At 42.8% G+C, this 20,536-nt stretch overlaps 1 protein-coding gene across 1 annotated transcript in view; it reads left to right on the top strand.

Moving 5' to 3' along the window:
* Nucleotides 1–3,574: 3,574 nt before the first annotated feature.
* The window catches only part of LOC100650386, a 28,842-nt gene continuing 11,880 nt past the window's right edge, over nt 3,575–20,536 (top strand). The window contains exon 1 of the transcript XR_007224250.1: nt 3,575–4,401. The gene's annotated coding sequence lies outside the window, so the exon portion shown is untranslated. The remainder of the gene's footprint in view (nt 4,402–20,536) is intronic.

Below are 20,536 nucleotides of genomic sequence, written 5' to 3'. Positions count from 1 at the left end.
CGACGAAACTTTAAGCCTTTCGACGATACAGCCGAACGAAGAACGATCTCCCTATCGATCTCGGTCGGTTAACTCGCAAACGTTTCCTATAGCCTTCGCCTATTACGTATTTTTACGTGATTGTGTCTAGCGGCGAGACAATATTCTTGCATACAACGTGCCTCGGGCCAATATGTACGAGAGAAATCGCGAATTCGCTTAATGGAATTCAATTCAGACTACACGCTAAATCAACATCGGTGAATAGTTCGTTCGAACATTGTGTAACATCGTTCAACACGCCTGTAATGGCTTGACATTTAAAATTAAACCAAAGAACGTGTTTGACAGGAGAAGAAGAGATACGAGTGCGAAAACGTTTCACGAAGATTCACAGCATGTAGAGAGATCGAAGAACGATAGCTTAAGCCGCGTAACGTTCTTTTCTTTTTTCATATCAATTAGCTAGCCGTTGTAATAGTACCAATACTACGTCGCTTAGTACCGTGATGCACCGGCTAATATGATCTCGTTAATGTCCTACGTTAATCCTATTTACACGAAAATGTTCCACGTTACTAAAATCGCCGCCTAATGCTACTAATTAGTTGCCATTAATCGTTACGATAGAGTTGCGAGGCATTTCGCCTACGCACTTTACCGAGATTCTCTTTGAACGCGTTACAGTCGCCAATTTTCTAATCATATTTGATTTAGAATCCTGTGGCAATTTATGCCGCCCGTTAATTAACTTCTTCCATGCTGATAAAGTATAGAGTTCTGTCAATTATATTAATCGATTATAATCGAGAATTTACCAACCGATAACGCTTCGCGAGATAATTTTCAGCAGTTGCGAGATACCGGTGAAAATTTAATTTCTCTGCTTAACTATATACATATATTTTACAACGCATATTCGGAAATACCGACACTCCGTGAACTTTACCCTTCGTACATTTTCGTCTTGCTTTCAGATTTTATCGCTCTATCGTAATACGATACCAAAAAGAGTAAACGATTCTGTTTCGAAAATTCAAATATTACAATATCGAGTACGACTATTTAATTAATTTTCTTAGCACGACGAAGCGATATTTCTTTAAAATTTTGCAATCTCGAAACTCGATCGCCACCGATCTGCGTAAATAGCAAATATGCTATTAAATGTACGCAATAAAGTACACCGCGTTGCAACGTCGTATCAAGTGTCCTTTCGGCGAAAATGTAAATCGCGAAATTGACAATTCTGATACGTGGGCCGTGTCATAAATGCCGTAATTTGGAAAGACCGAGTTTTAATTTAGCCGCGACGAAACGAACGTTTAAATCCGACTTAAATTTAAATTCGATCGATCATCGTATCCAATTTGCCGTTAAGACGATGGGACTTAAGGTTTGCGCGAAAGAGGTTCGCCAGTCCGTGAGTGCGATAAATTTTAAATGGTTCATAGCTAGATGAAAGAAGCATATTACAGGGATGGGGCGAAGAATCGAGGCGATCGAGTATCGAACGATCAACGAGAGATGCGGAACATTGCCGCTATTGCATCGACAGGGAACGCAGGGATGGGGGAGGGGACGAGTAAGGTTGAAAAATTTATGCTACCTTTCCGACGTTTCCGGTATCGAAAGTAAGAGAAAAAGGGGAAATCGACGTTCTTCAAGGTATGAAACGACATATTCCCGTTAAAGGTCGCGAAATGCTTCGATCGCATCGAGACCTATTTAATTTTTAAATTAGAATGATTCGAGAAAAAAGTAACCGGCGAATCTAAACTCGAATCCAGAGAACAGCATTACCCTACAGGCTCGATTCCAGTCGATACGCGGCGTTTCCGGGTCATGGTCGGGGATTTATTAACTTAGTCTCACGTTTACTAGATTGCTTTCTCGGATAACCAAAATCATTTCACCGTAAATATAATTCTAGCGAAACGACAGGGAAAGAAGGTAACCGATAAGTAATCGACGCTTCGTGGTACAGCGCTTTCCCATTTCTATTCTAGCAACAACGAAAAAAAACCATAAGTTTTTGCAAACTTCTCGTTCCCGTCCGCTCGGAATTTCTGGCTTATGCAGCATCGATCGTGTATTCGAACATTAATCTTTCAGCAACTTCAAGGATCGCATTTAAAGAAGCTATCGTCGTACTAATCGAAAAAAGATCCGTTTCCGTTTAAGTAGATGATGCATTTTCGGATTAATACGAATGCTAAGCAAATTCTTCTAACATTTTGATAAGAGCCAGGGAAAAAACATAACATAAACGCGCCTTTCCTCGTTTCGGAGTCAACGCGTATGTTCGATTTAGGAAATATGCCATTTTGCAAATCTAAATCGAACTTTGCGTGCCATTGTCGCTGATATAAAATTTATTGCTCGCGCGCAAACTTTCAATTATTCTAAATTGTAAAGGGATACGGTTTTTGCGCGTGCCAATAGGAAATTGTTAGAATATAAATCTTTCAACCAATTTGAAAGAGATTTGCGTTTCTTCGTAATTATTAATGCACAAGTATCGTGTATCCGAGTACGATGTTATTTTAATAACAAAGTACCGATCTATACATATATACATACGTCGTCGATGCAGACGTGATTAATATCGTGAAAAACGCATTTCGTTTTAAACAATTTTTCGTAAGAGAATGGATATTAAAAGCGAGCGGCGTATAATTTGAAATCGATAAAGTTGTGCTCGTCGTTTAATAGGATAGTGGTTTTCGACCTAGATACTATTTTAACCCCGCACAATATATAATTAATCGTCGACGTGGTAATCTCGCCTACCTTATTATTCAGAACGATCCTCTTTCGCCGGGCATCGCGCAATTAAAGAAATAAAAGGCGTATTAATATTCCTTTACCGGAGCTCTCTGTAATAAACATTCGACTTTTTAGTGGGAGTTCTAATTTGCCGATTGCACCGCTCTTCTGAATCCTCAAAACGATTCGTGGCTTCTTCTTCTTCTCCTTCTACTTTCTTTTTTTTCTCAACTTTTTCTCCTTTTTTAGGGGAATGAATTCATTAGTAGCCGTAGCCGAGAGGGAAAAAGAAAATTACAAGATTGTTAAACGAAGCCGCAGGTTGGACGAAGTCAAAGGTGCAATCTCAATCTTCCACATCTCCTTCAATTACATCCCCGAGGCATTAATCTTCGGGTAGTAGCGCCAAGCTCCGGTATACGCCATAATAAACGTAAAAAATTATGTGCGATACACGCTCGATCGCGCGCTTTTTCAAATATTAATTAAAAATTATCTTTTTATGATATTCCATCAAATAAATAAATATCCGACTTCTTTTTCTACGTCCTGCTTTAATCGAAACAGGAGCAGGCTTAAAGGTAGGCACTACCTTTGACGTCTTCCCTCCTTCTTTTCCTCTATCTTCTTTCTTCCCTTCCTCTCCTTCCGTTCCTCTGTCTTTATTTTTCTTTTCTTTTCTGTACTATATCTTCTCCACTTTTTCACTTCGTATTGTACGGAAAACGCAGCAAAATGGAAAGGTTTATCAGAAAAATGGTTAAATGCAAATAGATAGCGGTTGGCGTTCGTAGAGATGGCGGGTCTTGCGACCGCTAATCAGGTTGGAATTGGTCGGCATTGTCGAAATTTCCACGAAGCGACGCATCGCACCATTACGTTTCACCGCAACGACCGTGCCCTCTCGCACGGAATTCGATGACGTCGTGTTCGACGAATTAAAGCTTCAACGCGGAATGACACGCAGCTTCTTTCGCGTTTTGTAGATCTATCTACCCAGAGAAACTAGTTGTTCCTTCGAAGCGTAAGTTTACCGCGATAAGAAATTTTATTTATCAGCTACGATCGTCTACGGAGCGACGATGCTGTCTAAACTTTGCGCAGGTTATACTCACACGCTCGTTTTCTATCTTAACGACAAAGTCGACGTTTGAACGTTCGATGTGGGTCGAATACGGATGATACATAACAAAGATTGTTTAACTTTAAGGGGTACCGATGTAGAATAACCGTTAATTTATAAACGAATCAACAATCTGTAGCGGCAAATGTATATTTCTCCCAAAGGACGCTTTTACAATAAGCGAGTCTGATCGATACGTGACTTTGTTAAATGTTTCCTGAATCGTATTCCACGTATATTACGTTACGAGAGGATTACGAATCAATGAATCGGGCGAATCGAATCTTGAAAAGCAAAGATAAAAATCTATTAATTCCACGCTTTACGATGCATCGAAATGTAACGGAATTATGTTTTAGGTACACCGTCGATCGAACTCTGTACGATATCGAAGAGGCACGGTCGAACGAGCCAAGTATTTTTCATTACAGCTTCCTTTCAAGGTATTTAAAAGGTTGCCAGGCACCAAACAATATGATGAAAATGCGTGGAACAGGGGAGAGACCGACTGAATGCAACAGTGGCAAGAGGTAAGAGAACATATTAAACAGGGGCTGAAGCGGAATGGCGTATTCGGAGAATGTCGGGCTATCTGGTAACAAGGAAGAATCGCCGCGAGAAAGGCGAGGCGCGCCGCGGGAAATCCGGTGTTCCGGGTTGCCGGGACGTCGCAAGCTTCTTAGCATTGGCGGAGAATAAATCGTGCGGCAAGAAAGAGAAACTCAACGGTTGACGTTGTCGCGAAATAATACATCTCGGTGTAAAGAGGCTGCATAAATAAAAGCCAGCGATGCTGGGGGGCTGCTGCTACAGCCGAGGCCAGTCCCGCACCGCCACGCCGCTTCAATTTATCAAGCACCGAAAGAACGCGTTGCGAAAATTTTACTTTTCTTTAACCTCCGGACCAACTATCCGTTCCTGCCTCTTAACAAACTCTAAACGACGATTTACCACACTCTATTCTTCCGCTTTTTTCCCCCATTCCCCATCTCTATGACAGTCTTGTCGCCGCTATTTTGTGTATTTGTTTCTTCTCTTGACGCGGTATCGAACAACTTTCCATTCGTTTATGTCGTACCGAGTACGAAGCACAGAGCCAAAGTAATGCCGATGTAAAGGACGAAGAAACAGCTTTTGAAGCGTTTCTTTCGTGGTTGCCTGCTCGTTCGACGACGAGAGAACATAGACGAAGCGATAAAAAGGAGAAAGGGTGACCACAGTGTAAGTAGCACCAACAATTAGCAAATGCACCAACATACGAGGAATCTTTGAGATCGGATAAATGATACGCCGGTAGAAAGGTTATTTTTCCGGGGTGTGCAACGTGAAGCTATAAGGAATTAATTCGGAAGAACGAACGGGAAGGGGGATAGGCAAGCAGTGGCTGGTTTGCCGGCTGGCTGGCGTTTCGCAAGCTGTTCTATTTTCTTGGTTGCAATTGCAGTTGCAGCGCGCGGACCATCTGTTTTGTACGCGAGCAGGTTTCGTTATGTTCCGCTAGTTCGGATGACACCTCCTGTATTAAAACAATACCGAATGACGCGTGACGCCTGTAGCCACAGTAAAATATGGTTTATATGCAAATTACTGCCACCGGCAAACTTCGAGCTAACGGGCTTTCCTTTCGAGAGACTCGGTATTTTTCATTTGCAAGCAGTCGCACGACTGACATCGAAGTCCGGATTTTTCCTACTCAAAAATACCCAATTTATTTTGTCTGGCGCGAAACCAGTTGCTGCAAAAGTAAACGTATATTTTATGAACAGTCGTGACGCGTTTCTTTGCCCATTATAATCGAGTAGCGTTCATTTAGAAAGCATTCTCTCGATTATTTCTTGCCCTCTGTATTTTTCCAGTTTCGTTCTTGGATAAATATCGCGCGATCGTTCGTGGTGCTGCATTTCTTCTGCCTTATCCCGTACAATTGGTTCTAATAGTAACTGATTGCAAGAACGGGTCGATATCGAACAGATAAATCAAAAGATAGAAACGAGCTAGAATACGAAGGCAGGCCGATAGCGGTGACAACGAGATTGGTCTGTCCGGTAACACGATTTACTTTATCGCGAAATCTCTGGTCGCGGAATCGCGCTTAACTATTTTCGGGTCGGTGATCTATAGGTGGTGATTTCTTCTCGCGTTTCGAACTTATCGTCGTGCTTACAAGCAACGCTTCTAAGACAGGCGCTAACCGAGAAGAAAGTTTCGACACGAAAGCACGACGATCGACTTTCCCTGTCTTTAATTGCTCGAGCGTAATCTCGTCGTTCGCATAGCTCGATTTCGATTACCATTGTTACCGAATGCGAACTTTCTGCGCTGTAGATTCTAACGCGTAAAACTTCTCGGCAGCGTGACGTAGGTAACGTTGCAACTGTAACGCGTCGTTGGTAGAATTCGTTTGTCCCGCGACATAAATTTCTCGATGCGGATACAATGATGCGCTATGTGAAATTATCCGACAGAGCGATCCGGGCAAAAACCCGATACAGCAGGGACGCGAACAAACGATGCAACTTTAACGAAGGTTCGGCAGTGCATAGAAAGGAAACGACCGCGAAGCGGTAATCAATTTCGCAGTGTATCAAGCAGCTGGGTGCAGAAAATGCGGTTACGGTTGCGGTACGATTGAATCGAACGCAGAATCTGGAAACGGCCGGTAATTACATGGTAACTACATCTCCGCGAAGATTTAATAATCCCTCTTTCCCGAACGAAGATTGACCGATGGTGCTACATCGTTCGATAATTACAGGAATTAAGACGCAATCGATTAACGAGACGTAATTTTCGAGAGAGAATGCTCGGGCCCGTAATACTTCTCCGATGGATAGACCTGTCTGACACGTAAAGCCAGACGCGATTTTCAGTGCCAATAAATCGATCAGGTCCCATTCGAGGACTCGTTATCGCGTTTTCTCATAACGAAAGGACTTAAGCGCCGAGGAACCGAATATTCGACCTTCTCTCAAAACAGCTTTTCGTCTTAAAGGTTGGTTACGCACCAATCTAGAGGAAATTTTAGTTGGCATCGCTAACAAAATACGTAACGAACAAAGAAACGGGCAGGTATGCGTTTAGCTCGTAGAAAATGGATCCGTTAAAAGAGGCAAATTTCCACGATGATTATTAAAACGCGTTGTGGAAAGATGTTACGGACAATCGACTCCCGTTGTTGCCAATTTTTCAACAAGTCTGATTCGTTTGATTATAAAATTGTAAGACGGAAATGTCGATGAAGCGAACACCTCGATCACGTAGATAACTATCGACGACTAGAACGTAATGTCAGAGAAAGGGCAGATTAGGACACGGAGTTTCTGCAGAAGTGGCGTGGTTAACCTTCGTACTTTCCGAACAACCGATACAATTACGTTACCATGGAAACCTATTAGCTGGTCGCGCGCCGTAAAAAGAGAATGCAGTATTTTCTCGTTTAATTACCCAAAGGTGCCTTTATAGTCGTTTAATTTAAAGTTTCAAACACTCTACTAGTAAAGAACATGATTAAAGAGAAGGAAAGTTTTGCTCGTAATACGCTCGTTTGCTCTGTGCGTTTCGTTCGTTAAAAAATTACCTAGGCCCGTCAGGTTTCGCGCAACTGAAATTAAAAGATCCTTCTGAAAAACGAACGGGGGTTTGACTCTGGCGATTGCTAGTTCCTCGTGAAAGTAACTGAGATCAGTTGTAAGCTGCGAGTCAGGCTGCGCCGATACCGCCTTCAACGAGCCCCTTGCTTTGATCCTTTTCCCCTTCGAATCAAGTCGACAAAATTAAAGGGGCAGATCACGTTATCTCGTTTTTCTTTTCCTCAAAGACTGTTCATGCTAGGCTTTTTAAAGTTTCATCCCTTATTCGTCGTATACGCCATCGCATATCAGCAAGCACATTATTTCACGCCAAGCGAGGTTAATCGATTTAAATTTAGAATTTGTTTGTCGTAACACGAATCGCGATAATTCTACATCCACTCGCGATGGCATGGTACGCATAGGTACCGCGAGAGTCTGTTAAAAACCCATTGCAAGTTATCGATAACCCTCGAACGACGATCGAAAATCGCGACAAAGAGCGGTTTTCTGTAACCGTGGCAAAATCGAAGCCGATCGGATGTTTAATTGCCTGCCGACTGCATTTAGCGTAATATATTTAACGTTAAGTTGCACGCAAAACGTAACTGATCGTTATCGTAACGAAGGCTCGATTCGTGTCGGCGCATACATGAATGCCAAAAAATCGAGGGAGAGACGTCCTCTCCTTGGAGACACCTCGAATTACGGTGAAACCGGCGACGGCCTTCTCCCGCGAATTCAGGAAAACGTTCACTTATGAATTTTAAAAACGTGCCAAATCCTATCATTCGGCTTAACAACGTCGTGCGATTCGCGTAGCCGTGACATTCGCGTAAATATTAATTTTTGCGCCTACTCTGTTATTCATACGAGTAGTATAGCAGCACGGTGCGCGACGCATTTGTATGGAACGATGCAACGCGAACTGTCCTTTTTTTCTCCTGCACGTTCAACAGCGGTAGTTTAAAAATGTCAAATATTTTAGTTACTTCGAGTACGACTAGCATATCGAATATACGTAGTACGGTCGATTCGATATTCGTGGTGGAAATCGCTTGACGCGCTGCATTTTAAACGATGGCTTAATTTTTAATTTGCGACATTCTTTTGGACTTTGGCCGTTGAGATATTGAACGGCAAAGTTAAAGCTTGATTAATTCTCGCATGGCCGTTACGGGGATCGGTGCAATTAACGGTTGCAGTTAGAATTTACATTAGATTACAATTGAATTCGATTTTGTTCGCGTTAAATAACCGCAGGCATTGCGCGGGGTAGTTGGATTACACGATTTAACCGAAACACGTATATAAATATTCGCGCGGAGATAACGGCTGAAAAGTGCCGTTCAACGACAACTTCGATTTTACGCGATAATAAAGGAGATTATGGAAATGCTGGGCATAATAGTCAAATTTATCGCACCTCAAAACGTGGTAATTCGCCTGTACAAACGTTCTACAAATCCCGATTAACTTAATTACCGGTCATGAATTATCGGCTGTAACGTTTAATAGCAATTGGAATTTCATACTTCTCGAAAAAATATCGTAAATAATCCTATCGTTCGCGTAATGGCAAGATCGGGAGGACGAATAAATCGCCAGGCAAAGGATAAACCTTGTTCAAGGATTTGATCGCGATCTCATTCATAGTTTCGTTCTTTACAACCAGGTACGGATGGCCGTATTATTTCGGATCACCATCTAGGGTAATTAATTATTAATAATTGCCATTTGGCTTCACGAAGAAGTAGGTTATACCTAATAACTTATCATAATAGCGTCATTTATAAATCTTGGCGAACCAAGTGGTAAAGTTATACGTATAAACGAATAATTCCTAGTTGCTGGAGGAAATACGGAGATAAAAATCTGAAAGACACGATTACCTCTACATATCTACCTTTATAGGTAGATACGTAGGTACCTTACAGAAATAAGTGCCAAGCTCGAAACACAAATCAGAAAGCGTTCGCCGACCGATTCAATGACAATATTTGTAATTCATCGAAGATTCAGGTTAAACTATGGACTAGGTAATCGGGCGAATCGAGTGCAGGTTAGTCGTGCGGTTAATTATTCGAATTGCCTAAATACCTGGATGTATTTCACAGAAACGTAGTACTGGTCGAGGTCAGACCGGCTGCAGGAGCGTACTGTTTCACCGGAGATAATTAATGGAGACTTCAGACTAATAGCAGGTTAACACAACCGCATGACGGGGTTACAATGTAAATGGCCATTACTGGCTTTCAACTAAGAAATTAGAGTGACTCGAGTCGCGAACATTCGCGCTCAAAAACACTTTAATTCTCGTCGAAAACTTTCAGGACGTTCGGTCGAAAATGCTAGGTTCAGCACCGTCATCCTAAAATCACGCGGAAGCACACGGGCAACGAAACACAATTAGTTTTAACGTTCGAACTGTAATCGCACGTGTTTAGCGTTTATACTTTTATTAAATTGTTCGTTCGTGTCTTATGTTCTAGTCCTAACGAGTTCTTCTACGATTTAGAAGAGTAAGAGAACGACGTTAACTGGCGCGGCTTGTAAAAGAGTTAGGGTCGACGACCAACGTTTCGAGTAAGAATCACGGAAGCTAAGCGCGCGTGTGCAGGTGCGTGTACCAGGATTTCGGTCAGGTGGACCAATTAAGGACAATCTGCCTCATCGTCGACCATTGTTAGGAACAATGAACGAGCATTAACGAAAAAGAAGCAAAAGAGGAACGAATCGAAGGAACGGATTCGCGTCGGTCAAAAATTTTTGGCTTTCGCGTACTGCATTCCCGCGTTCCATATACGTTGAATTGAATTTTAATTTACCGACGCTCTTGTCGCCATTTCTATTACGAGACGACTGTTTTGCAACGACTAGGCGCGATACAGTGACTACAATACGGATACTATCGCGACAAAGTTAGAAAACGGATACCATGATACCATTTTATATGTTAAGCACGCAGGGTGACGCCTACCGAAATTGGTGCATCTACCGGATAAGCTCCTTTCCTTGTAACTCAGAAACATAACCCGGAGGACATTGCCGCTTGAAACGTCCCAGAAATCCTTCGATGCTCTTGCGTCGCAGCTTTTCTCTCGCAAGACTTTCTAAAACAATGGAAATACCCGATTTTGAAGCGCGTGTCGTAAAATCTCGGTCGTTTAGCGCGAGCGAGCGGAGCACGGTTTGAAAACATTGATTAACTGTCCTATCTAGAGAAGCGATTTAAAAATAAAGCTAGGTGTATCGCTGAACGGTGCAACCTCTGAGTAAGCACCAGCGAGCGTTCGTTCGATCGTACGCGAAGAGGAAAATAAAATAGAGAAGGAGCAGGAAGTCTGCCAAGTAGCGAAAGAATCTGTATTATTTGCGAACAAGTTTTTGCCTTGTTAACGGCCGCTAAAACCGAAAGTCGTCCGTCATTTACCCATACGCGAGATGTAGTAAACTCATACAAGTTTATCATCTTCGTATAGCAAGCATATTTTGGCGAGCGCGATGTTGACCATTTTTCTCCAAGTTACTGCGTAGCCGTCGGTTACGAAGAAATTTCAAAGAATATTTCCACGAACGTGGAATTATATCGGAAATGATCTCTGAACCGTAAAACCAGATCGGTTATATCAGAATGATTCTTGTTCGCTTGTACTTGGAATTATGGGTCTCGTCGTGTTTCTCTTGGGAAAGCAATTAGACCAAGGGAACTGGACCTGGATTCGTTGTGCTTCGACACTGATATCTATCTAACCGTTGGAACGATTTAGAGACCCATCGATGAAAATAGGAAACGATACGATTGAAATTTTGTAGAAAATTTGCTGGGTACAGTGCCGTTTGCGTTCGTTGTTTATAGCGACGAACAAGTAAGAAATCCTAGGAAATTGTGTTTAGTATTTCTTTGGTGCAATTCAAAATTCAACTACAGTCTCTAAAATTCCTTCCTCCGTTCTACTATCCGTTCAAACTTTTGCAGCGTACATAGAAAACCTATGTACATACGTCGCAAGTCAAGATTTCTGCGAAATAGAACGCACAGAAGGCGAGTAGCGGGTGTTTTTTTGCGAGCGGTAGCAGAGAATTCGGGATTGCAAAGAATCGTGAGGTTAAAAGTTGAGAGGGTGTATCGTCGTAGTCGATTAAATGATCTGAGTCCTCTTTGGTATCGGAAGCTTCTCGGCCGAAGTTTCCTGGCCGTTCAATTCGGGCCAATCTCGACGGACGGACGGCCATGAGTCTCAAAGGGAAGTTGGACGGATCGAGGTCGAAATTAAGTTTCGACCCGATTGACGTACAGCCACCGATGTGCTCGACTTTATCGACCAACCAATTATATTCCTCCTTATGCTCATCCTCCTCCTTCTCTCACCTCGTCTAATCCGTTCACTAGCTTTTATCCTCTATATTTTCTTTCTGCTGCTGTTCTTTTCTCGATGGTTCGTTCGAACGATCGCACCGGTCGTAAACGTAGCGGCTTGGCGGGGCAGGGCGGCGTAGGGCGGGGCGGGGCGGGGCGGATTTCGGAAATAATAGCACTCTCGTTTCTCCCCGATTTTCGTGACCGGGTTGTTCGTCGGCATTGATTTTGGATAATGTCCAATCTGTTTGTTATTTATGGGGAACGAGGTAACTCCGCTCTTCCCTTTCGCTCCTGTTCTTTCACCATTTCGCTTCGACGTGCCAGCCGGCAACCGATTTTCCATCTTTTCCTTTCGCTTGTCCTCCCTCTCTGCCTCTCGCTGTCTCTCCGCCATTCTACAAGGAGCGACCACGTACACCACACTGGGAAATCAATTTTCGGGAACAACGAAATGTCCGCCCTTTTCAGTCCTACCGCGTGACGCTGCTGCATCGATGTATCCCTCGGAACGCGGTCGCATCTCGACATTCTACTTTATCACATCGACAAATATCAACTGACCGATCCAATTATCGTTTCGAGAATCGCCGCTGCTACGCGGTCCACCGTTAATTACACCTAAAACGTTGTTTCCTATTCCCGTCTCCTATTGCTTTCGAAATTTCTGTAACGAACGGTATCTTCGATCTATCTCTCGTCTTAGTTTTTCATTTTACCGAAAAGAAATTCATCGCGTTTCATTTATTCGTCGTCCTCCTTCGAATACCTTTAATAGAACATTAATAACGTTACGTTAGAATTCTTATCCTGTTCAGCGAAACGATCGCGTTCGATTCTTGTATCCGATCGACTTACGTAGTTGGGCTAAATTTCATTCGCCTCTTCAGTTCCTAGTTCTGTGTTCCCTAGTTCCCTGTTCCTGTACATACTTACGCGTTGATACGAGATTCGTGTCGATTTTCGCTCGCCGTGCCGTTAACGTCGAGTTCGCCACCGTCAGGGATTAAATATTCAAGAGTCGTGTACAGGAAGGCCGTCAAAATGTTACATGCAACTCAAACCCCTCAGGAGATATCGAAAGTTTTATTGCATTGACAGATTTCGTGGTGTACCGCCGTGCGGCATTCTCGAGCGAATTCTCGTCTTTTCTCTTTTTACCGGTAGTTCTGCCAACTTTCTTTTTCTTCGAAACACCTCTTCATTGGAAATTCGCGATATCTTTAACCACTTTTCCGATGTTAACAGTCGATAAAATTCAAGTGATTCGATAGCGAGCGTGTGATTATATATCTTATTCGAAATTTTATTTTAAAAAGATTAAAAAATTATTCAACACCATTCAGTTTGCAAAATTGATTCTATCGGAATCTATGGAACAGAATAATTTTCATGCACTTTTCACAATACGTTTGTTGGTTCGCGGTAACGTTGTTTTTCCATACGAACGTAGTGTTTCAACCAAATTCTACAGGCATATTCGCTTCCAGGCATATTTTTTTGTTTTTAGGTTGCATTTAGGTTGTATCGCGAGATTAAATATACAACGCAGCACCCGCGTAAAACGCGAGTTCCATTTCGAACGTTAAATATTAGATGAAATAACGAACAAGGGATTAATTATTTAAAAAATTTTGCAAATCGACCGTATGATTAATCGTGGTATCGTCTCTATCGCTATTGCAATTGCTTCCTTAGCGACAAAATTTAAAGATATCACGGGAATTGGAGGCAAATGTTAAAGATATTTTGAGAATCTGTCTATTTTGCGAGTAGCTAACTCTACATTCAGCGCACACTTTTACAAAACGAAGCACTAATTTTAGCAAAGAACATTTTAAACTTTCGATCGACGTTCGGTTTGAAGATGTAAAGCCAATAATTTGAGTTTTCTGTATAATCCGTATGTTTGCGTGGAACTTGGCAAATATTTTCGCAAATTTGACACGCGTTTTGTTTGATCTGTCGAGGTTTTCATCGTGCCTCTTACAAACTTACTCCGATCGTATGCATATCGTGTATCGTATTTATTACGAAATATCTCTTAAACTATCGAGCGCTTACGAAAACGGCCAAATGTTTGTTCTCTGTCTAATACCCTATGACGATAGGAAACGCTACAAGCATCGTAGCCGACTTTTTGAAGATTATCTGGTGCCTGGTGTTACGTAACAGCAAAGATGAAACTTGTCCGAACCGGAGAAATTTTGAGAGCGTATTCGAGCGTATTTTCGCCGGGAAATGAAAGCTCGTAATCTCGAAAGGAAGTTTCAGACCGCAGAACGTTAAACGAGAAAGGCGCAGCTGTTCGCGTTAGTTCGAGAAGCACTAAAAATTGGCGATGACGTTTCGTTATAAAATTACGGTCGATTAATTAAAGCGGTAACATATTTGCCAAAGTAGAATCGATTTTAGCAGTTATCGAGAGGCGAAATTATCCGTAAACCGGTGACGTACAGCTTCTTCGGCATGATCTTGCACTAATATAGTGCATCTGCGCTCTCGGTGTCTCGGTATCTGTACCGTGTACGCGTATTAACGCAATAACCGTGGAAATGACGCAGGGGTTAGATCGTAGACGCAAGGCGGCAGAGGTACGGTACGCGGTGTATCGTCGTAGAAAAGGTTTTCGCGAAGCTATCGTTTAATCGCGTGATCCCGGTTAATGGGTAAGATTCCGCAGCCGTGCAACACGACCCGCACGCTACGGCACTTGGAGATACGTCGCGATCGTTAAGATTTTCATTAATATCCTTTGGTTTCGTTGCCATCGGCTTTTGCCTCTGTGTCTCTGGGTCGAAATGCTAAAAGTAAAATCGAATGTACGGACGCGATGCGCGACTGCAGGTGCGCGGCGGTTGCACGTCGGTGACATACCGCGCTTAATCATTAGCTAATATCCAGCACGGTTGCACGGCATCCCCGCAATACGAAAGGTGATATAGCTCTTGGCTACTTGCTGCCGCACTCTGCGGTTTCGCTAGCCGGAGTTTGCGATTCAAAACGAGCAGACCTGTACGAGCCGAGGGCGGAAAATCAAGAACGAAAATACACGCGCTCTACTAGTAGCTAATTTTCGAGCATGCGGCAAATTGCAAGAATAGAAATGTAACGGCGAAATGAAACGCGAGAATGGCAAGATACGAAACAAAGAGCGAGCCATTCCGACGATGTTTTCAAGATTTGGATTTCGAAATACGCTATATCGTCTATAGGCGCTGTGTTGTTTCGTTTAAAAGATAAAGCGGAACAAGGGACCAAGGTACGGTATAATTTTCAAGGGTAAACGATACACGCTAGCAAAGAATGAAAGGTGAAAGATAGATCGTTAGAATGTTAATCAGGACTATAAATTCTACATTGCTGTTATCGTACTTCATATACTTGGCGTGGACGGTTTTTCACGGCTGAAAATATCTAAGAAGATAAGACCGGGGACCAAGTTCGGATCGTAAATCAGAAAACAGGGTGGCGGTCAGTCGAGCCGCTGAGCTTCATCTCGTGCACGAACGTGATTTATACGGTCACCGTGTACGTACAACCGAAACTGCAGCTCCACCAGCCTTCTTAGTCGTCTCGAACATCTACCTTCCTTGTGTTAACTTAACCCAAGTCTCCAGAGATAGGTTATATCGAGTTAAAAACACTCGTAACTCGAGTGCATTTAAACGCCACTGCTACGATACGATACGATGCGGTACGATACGATACGATACGACGCGATACGATGCACGGGCTACCGAGACAACGGCGCATATTCACGAGGAATGATTATTATCGCCATTTCAATGGGGTCTCATTTGTATTACCGATTAACAGTTCTGCTATCGTGGCAACCATCGATGTCGACTGTGAGCAAAGGATTCTGTATTTCTGTATTTCCGTGCTTGCGTCACAAGATCCTTCTTTCGATTGGTAACGCTATAGGATGATAAACTTGCTCGCGAGGTGGTCAGAAATACGATTTCTATCTTGTTTCTAAATCGTCGCCTCACCGGTTCTTTAAATTAATTGTTTTAATGGAATTAGTTTTTCGACGGATATAAATAAAAGCCTTTTATAACAAGCGACAGAAATAAAAAGTTATCGTCGTCGTATTTAAGGGCACTTCAATTATGTAAAGCCCTTCAAGGAACACAGTGGAACGAAATAACGTGGATCGAGCTCCCTTCGTGACACTTGGCGCTAATAGAATTCGTCGGATTATACATTGGCGGGCACTTAAACGTAAGTGCTTAAGTAAATTACTTCGCGAGAGCATCAACCCTCGACGTCTTAAATATCGTTCGAATTATATTAATTCGTAGCGTTAACATTTAAAATTTTGCGACGCTCTCGATATTGTAAAATTACTCGACTCTTTAATTTTAACGAAATTTACTCGAAAAGCAATTGTAATATTCGATGTTTCTACCACTCGTAGGGGCAAACCCTACTATACGTATATGCGATATGCGTGTAATTGGGAATAATTTGTAATAACAATATTCACAGTTATGCAAATCGAATTACGCACAATGTTCGAAGTTAATTAAACGTAATTTTAATTCGTACTAAAATTCGAATAATAAGGTAGTTTGCTTTTAGTACTCTAGAAATGGAGGACGATGCTTTACCTCATCTTTAAACTGTAAACATAGGTTAGCGATTTTCGTGCTCGGTCGTCGTTAACTCGTAAAGGAGATTTCAAATCCAACGTCGTTCATTGTGTCAAAGTTACAAATGCCGTAATAGAATTTCATTGCTTCCGGCAAGTATCGCAGAATAGCTGGACATACATATGTACGTAGTTAGCCGTTCGATATAGTTGAGTATGCGTAATGTTTCCTAAGCGGATAACCACGAATCATCCGCTGTGAATAACATCATTCCGATTAATTCTCTCGCGCTCGTTTTACAATAACGACAATTTTTTACACAAAAGTCACGTAGTACAGCAGAGGCATTATAAATTTTACGATACTTTGTATACCGTACGAAGTATACGTACGTATATCAAGTCAAAAAGCAAACAACAGCGTCATGTGGCGCGATTTGTCGCGCAAATGTCTATGGCAAATACGCTCGTGTTCGCGATGATATCTTCGTTCGAGAAAAAATTGTTAGGGAAAGACCAACAGCTAGGAAAGCCGTGGAGATTGCGCGACGTCAGTGGACACGGCACGGCGAGTGGAGATTTGGAGAAGCAAGGCGAAAAAGACAGCAACGGCGGCGTTTCCCGCGAGCAACCGTATCGCTCGATTAACCTGTATGCGCGTGTCGCTCAATTTATTGGACGCGAGACAAACTTCGTTCGCTGAGAGGAATGAACGCGCTACAAAGCGAGAGAAAGCTCGCGTCGACGGAATCAATGACGGAAACAAGAAGCAACGAAGAACGGAGAAACGGTGAACCAGAGATTGAGTTAAATACGTAAAATAAAGAATAGGATGAATGCTGAGGAGCGACTTGGAACGTACAGAGTGGGAGAAACGATTGACCAAGGCAACGAAACGTGCGTAATTAGTTCAGTGGAAAGAGCAACGGTGAAGACAAACGCGCGTAGATTCGTAAAAAGAGAACGAGACAGGAGGAAAATCGAGAGAATAAAAAAGCTCGCGAACGAGGGTGACGAAGTCTGTCGCAATATCCTGCAACAAAAGCCAATAAATAAGGGACGGCTTTACCGCGGAATTAAAACACATACATCACGATGTTGGCTGGTAGGCGTCTCCTTGTTTCCGGTTCTCGTCAGCTCTCGCTCCGACCGCTTTGTTCGATCGCTGTTTCTCTGTTTCTGCGCTGTGCAGTTCGAAACTGCGGCCGAATCGAACCTCGAATTAATCTTGGTCTGGCACTGATTGCGAAATAATTTCGCGATTGAACCGTCCGCCTCGACAGCTTCCGATCGTTACCAATGACGCAAGACGCGAACGTTCGCGAACATCGCGCGAATATATGTCTTTGAACGACCGATACTTCCTCGTGGAATCTTCCTACAGGTAAATCTCTTGATTTACGAAGGTAATTCGTTTCATGGCCACCGCGATGGTTTTCGCGCGTTTCACGCTATATCGTGCCCCTCTAGTTATCATCCTACCAACGGATACTGTGTTTTGATAATGAATTCCCGTCGACGTGGTTAGCTACTTCATCTTACGGTTTGTATATGTATATGAGAAGAATTTTACTTCTCAATTTCCAAGTTCCCAGAGAAATACCATCGAAATAAAGTATCTCGTTCCACGAAGCTCTGCTATGCCAACAGCAATATCGATAGCAGTAGTAATTTACGCAAACTGTTTATTTATATAGAAAAAGGTACGAACGGCTTTACAGGGTTTACCGTAACGTGGAAAATTTATTCGTGTAATGCAGGACACGCTATCGAATACTTGGTTATTCCGCGTTCCAATTGGATACTTATTCGATAGTTTAGTAGGCGCGCATAGCGTTTCGAACAGGAGATTCGCAAGTTTGCAGGGAAAATTTATTCGCGATACATCGATAATTTGCATATATTCACGCTTTGGATAAAAGTTTCGCAAGCCACGAAATATGTATATTTTTTTAATCGATGAACGACGCGTTGTTGGAAATGTTGAAGAAGCAAAGTAGACACGATCCGTGTGTCTATTATAAATATTTCGTATTCACGGATACCATTGTTTTCGATCCCGTTTCGATCGATCTTGCACGAATCGAAAGTTCGGATCGATTTGTAGCTAGATACGAATTCGCGTTAAATTAAAGCAACTTGATCGCGCGTATTTGTAAACGCTACTTGTATCTAGATCAGATATGAGTTAGGTTTACCTAGATCCACACAAGCATCCTATGTATTACCTAGCTAGGTTTAGGTGACATATGGGTTAGGTCTATCTAGGTTTACCTACACATTCTCTATATTCTGGATGCTCTGTGTGTTTCCATGATCCGAGTTACGGATGGCTTGAATACTGCCGGGCTGTGGGGTTAACCCAACCTTACATTTACAATTTCTTTTCTTCCACTTAGCGGTCGATAACGCGCAGCTTACTCCAAGGGACGTATCAAAGCAAGTCGTTTTATTCTCGAGCGATTACGGGTCTCTTCAAAATTTTTAATCGTCGCTTCTCTGTTTTATCTTTTAGGCTGATAAATGCCAATCTTTTTTGTCCGCTATTTCGCTAAACTTCTATCTCGGTAAATTTATGTCGGTAATCCGTACCGTCGCGTTTCTCTACGATGTTGTTAAAACGAAATTGTCGAGGATCAAAAAGTAATTGATATGGAAACGCTGTCTCGATTCTCGTAACGGAAAATAGCTATTCGACGAAGCGATTGAGAAATTTGTCCAGAACTTCGTGTATCGCGCAAGATAGATAAATGATACGTAGTTGGAAATCTTTAAATGATCCTATACACAGTGATAACATTTATCGTTCTTACAATGATAATTTACACGTAATCGAAATTGTTCACTGTCTCTCGAAAGTCTCGTATCCGTTATTAAAGCGTATCATGAAACTTTTCCTTTAAGGAAAGTTTGCAACCGGCGTCGAACTTTGATCTCGATCGTGCATCGATTCAAGGGTCATCGATATAAAACGTAGGACCTCGTGGTCGATCGACGAATACAGGAGTTCTTGCTAAGGAGGATCGTGAAGGAAACGAGCCAAGTTGCCAATTACGTTCGCTGTTCATTGGTGGGAGTTAGGCCGGCAGCGAATGAGACGCAGGGGCCGTGGGTAGACATTTCCGTAGCTATCAAAGGCGCGATGGGGAAGAGGGTATGCAGCGGGTAGAACAGGAAGGTGGAGGAGATGTAAATGGTGCGCTTCATTAACGTGAGTTACCGTCACATCCATTATTCGCGGTAACCGAGCTGACAAGCGCGATTCCAGCTTGTCCAGGGCATTACTGTGCCGCGTTCCTTCCTGGACAGCCAAATTGGAGCGAGCTGATGCCGTCGTCCTAGAAAACGTTCTCCGCGACAGCACCGCGTAATCGCTCGAGCCTGCTTTTAATAAGAGGAGCGATCGTTCCTTTTCCGTCGAGAACGATCGCTGGTCGGCCGAGCTGTTCGCGATTAACATACCTTCGTTAATTTCGCGTTCAGCGCGTGCTCGTTCGCCCGAAAGGACGTGTTATCCCGCTTCCCGAAGCAACGCGTCGCGTCCGCGCTGCCTCGACGCGATACTTGTCTTCCAGGAACGTCACGTTCCTAAGGAAGCCACGAATTTGTGCACCCTTCTCAAAAGTAACGCCGACACCGACGTTCGCGCAGTCTAAAAATGAAATTTTTTTAAAACGCGGGACAGGACATGCATATTTGGAAATGTTCCTTCGCAACTCGTTTCAGGTTAGCCATCTTTGAAGCGTTACGCTACGATACTTGCCACATCGACTACTATTAAAATCACTACGAACTTTTCATCCTGTTAAACGAAATATAAATTTAGGGAAACATCGAATCGTGCGTTGATCGATTTACACGATACCTGAGCCATCGCTGGAAAAGATCAACAAAGTTAAAACGAACGAATAACAAACGATACGGCTACGAACAAAGGAGACGTCCGTCGCGTTGAAATCTGGAAATTCTTAAGCGCGGTATTTCGTTGATATTAATTGGAGTTGGAATTAATTCTCCACCCTCTCCTCGTACTATATTACGAGCCACCTGAAAACTTGATTAGTATTCCCCAGAGCTGCGCCAACACGCTGACAGTGGATTTCTGCGAATAGTTGGAAATCGAAGTGGATATAGCGAAC

This window comes from Bombus terrestris, chromosome 6 (genome assembly GCF_910591885.1).
Source record: "Bombus terrestris chromosome 6, iyBomTerr1.2, whole genome shotgun sequence".
Lineage (NCBI taxonomy): Eukaryota > Metazoa > Arthropoda > Insecta > Hymenoptera > Apidae > Bombus > Bombus terrestris.
Note: the sequence above shows the minus strand (reverse complement) of the source record. Positions and strands in the feature narration are given on the sequence as shown.